Below are 3,264 nucleotides of genomic sequence, written 5' to 3' on the forward strand. Positions count from 1 at the left end.
ACATAATAGTAGAAAGAAGGTGGGTTGTGGTTTAAGGAGGACCTAGAGTATTGTATTATTTATGAAAAGATTAGTAGAACAGAACCCCCTGGTGCCTGTTTTTCACTAGGCCCAGAGGAATAGCATACTTAGGTATTTACTAAGGAACCCCTGGTGGTGGGTTATACAACAGACTCGAATTGCACCTGGGTTGTATAGCCCTATCACCTGGCTCCTAAGAATAGCTGATATTAGATATGGCTGATCTTATCTCATCTGTAAACACTGCCTGGTTCCTGTTAGCTTTTAGGTATGCATTTCTCTGTTTTGTGTAAAGAATCATTATGCATTGGATAACCTCGATGTGCCTTGGATAATGTATCACCTAACTTCCTTGTTTTCTTTTGTAATATAAGTCTGATGCTCACTTTGAGAAATTACATTCAGATCCAATACTCCCTTGTGTTAATGTCTGTTTATCACTCTCGGACTCCTTGCCCACCTGAGTACCGGGACCCTGATTTCTCCCCCACGTTGGGACTCGGACTGAGTCAGCCTGTGGCAGCTATAGACCAGGCTGGACTCAAATTCAGGATAATACCCCTTGTGCTGTCTCCTGAGAGGTGGGATTACTAGAATGTACCATAACAACCATTATATTATAGAAGCATAAATTTCTAAGAAAAACCATAATATACCCATCATTAGACTCTATCTTTATTGATATATGTGTGTGTAAAATTATCTGCTTGTAGATTAACCCACCCTAAATTATTCTGGGCTCCTCCAATCCTCTTTCTCTGACAAATTACTAACAGTAGGAACTGCTCCTTCCTAAAGCCCTATAAGCAGAGTTAGAAAGAGGAAGCAGATTTTAAAGACAGGTCTCACATCTGAAGTTAAGCAGCTCTCTGATGCCATTAATAGAGACAATTACATTGCCAACTGGAGGGAACACACTGAATATCAATCAAGATGCAGATTCTGGCAAGAAACAGGGCAGCTGTCAGGGACTCACCTACAAACAAGCCTCTCACATTCACCCTCCCTAGAACTAGGGGAGGGAGGGTGTACTGGCTAGTTTTGTGTCAACTTGACACAGGCTGGAGTTATCACAGAGAAAGGAGCTTCAGTTGGGGAAATGCCTCCACAAGATCCAACTGCAAGGCATTTTCTCAATTAGTGATCAAGGGGGGAGGTCCCCTTGTGGGTGGTGCCATTTCTGGGTTGGTAGTCTTGGGTTCTATAAGAGAGCAGGCTGAGCAAGCCAGGGGAAGCAGGCAAGTCAGTAAAGAACATCCCTCCATGGCCTCTGCATCAGCTCCTGCTTCCTGACCTGCTTGAGTTCCAGTCCTGACTTCCTTGGTGATGAACAGCAGTATGGAAGAGTAAGCTGGATAAACCCTTTCCTCCCCAACTGCTTCTTGGTCGTGATGTCTGTGCAGGAATAGAAACCCTGACTAATATAGAGGGCATGCTCCTTGGATTTTACTTTGGGATATTTCACACTTCAACGTTCAAGGAAAAAAGGTTTCCTCAGAAACCACAGGAAATATTCAATTATCCCACTTAATAAAGTGTTCCAGGAGAAAGGCAGGACACTGTGGCCAGTCTGAATTTGAGAGCAGAGCTTCTTACAGGATCTTGACTATGATTTTTAAAGACATTTTTTGCTTATTTTACTTACTGCTGGTACCAGAGATGGAATACATAGCTTGTTCTTGCTAGGCAAATCCTGTACTGCTGAGACACACCCCAGCCCTTAGTTAGGACCTGAGCTAGATCTTCTGTTCTTCTGTTTCATGAATATGGAGGCTTTCTTTACCCTAATTATGAGAAGTTGGAGGAAAACTCTACAGATGACCTCATTTTAGTAAAGACAAAAAATAATCCGAGTTTGAGGCCACCACGGTCTGTATGTTCTAGGCCATCAAGGACCACATGGTGAGACCCTGCTTCAAAAATAAAAACAAACACAAATCCCACAAATAAATATTTATTATTTTCCAAATACTTAAATATTCCTCCCCTAGGTGATTAGAGGAAGAGATATCAGAGAGAAAGAATGTTGTCGGTAGTGGATCTCGGTCATTGAATAATGTGTTTCTATAAATCCATGTCTCCCAAGGCTCCGAGACGGTTCCAGATCCCAGTTCTGTGGGAATGCTTATTGGTCATTCAATAAAATTATAAAAGCAATCAGTGGTCCATGAAGCATTTAATCTCTCAGCCTGAGCATCAGCTGCAACTAAGGGAAAGGTCGCGGCGAGCACCCAATTAGGTGAGCTGAAGACCAGTGTTTTGAGGAATCAAGAGGGGTGGAACCAACACGTCACCGGGATGACAAGACTTTGCACACAGGGGCATCGGTCATTTTGAAAACCTGTGCCTTCCATTTCAGTTAATTATTCTTAGAACAAGGCAACCTCCCAGTTATGTTTGACTCTCAAAAGTCCTCCAAAGGCTACATGCTAAACACTTGGTTTCCAGTCTGTGGCACTACTGGGAGGTCATATGGACCTTAGGAGGTAGGGCCTGATGGAAGAGGTTGAGGCCACAGGGAGCATGCCCTTGAGAGAGATTTCACCCCCTCTGCTTCCAGCTGCCAGGAAGGGGGCATGCTCTGCTCTGCCACAGGTGTCCTGCAATAGTGTTCGGTCTGAACACAGACCAAGGCAATAAAGCCAAGCTGTTGTAGCCTGGGACCTCTGAAGCCAGGAGCTAAGAGAAGCCTTTCTCCCTTGTAGTAATAAGCTGGGTATCTCAGGTGCTTTGTCACAGACAGGCTAAGCTGATTCTTACATCTCCCTTAAAGAGTTATGTGAGGACTTTTAAAGAGCCATTTTCAGTATACAGAGCACAAGCTAGGCTAACACAAGCTATCTACCTCCGAGCCTCCTCCTCTACAAAACACCAAAAGATAGGATAAAATTCAGCTCCAAGAGTGACTAAACTACCATAGAGGGATCTGAACCTCTATTTTGGAAAAAATTTTTACAGCTACACAAATTTCCAAAACCAGCAGAGGTGCTTAGACATCTCACGAGCTTCCCCTAACACTGAAATCTCATTCACCAGGGACCAAATACAAAAAAATTTGAAAACTGACACGGGGCTATTGACCATGGGATACATTTGAAATCAACTGACTGCAATCTTTGGGAGAATGTTTATTCAAGAGTTACAAAGAGCTGGGCGTGGTGGCGCCCGCCTTTAATCCCAGCACTCGTGAGGCAGAGGCAGGCGGATTTCTGAGTTCGAGGCCAGCCTGGTCTACAAAGTGAG

This window comes from Mus caroli, chromosome 12 (genome assembly GCF_900094665.2).
Source record: "Mus caroli chromosome 12, CAROLI_EIJ_v1.1, whole genome shotgun sequence".
Classification (NCBI taxonomy): Eukaryota; Metazoa; Chordata; class Mammalia; order Rodentia; family Muridae; genus Mus; species Mus caroli.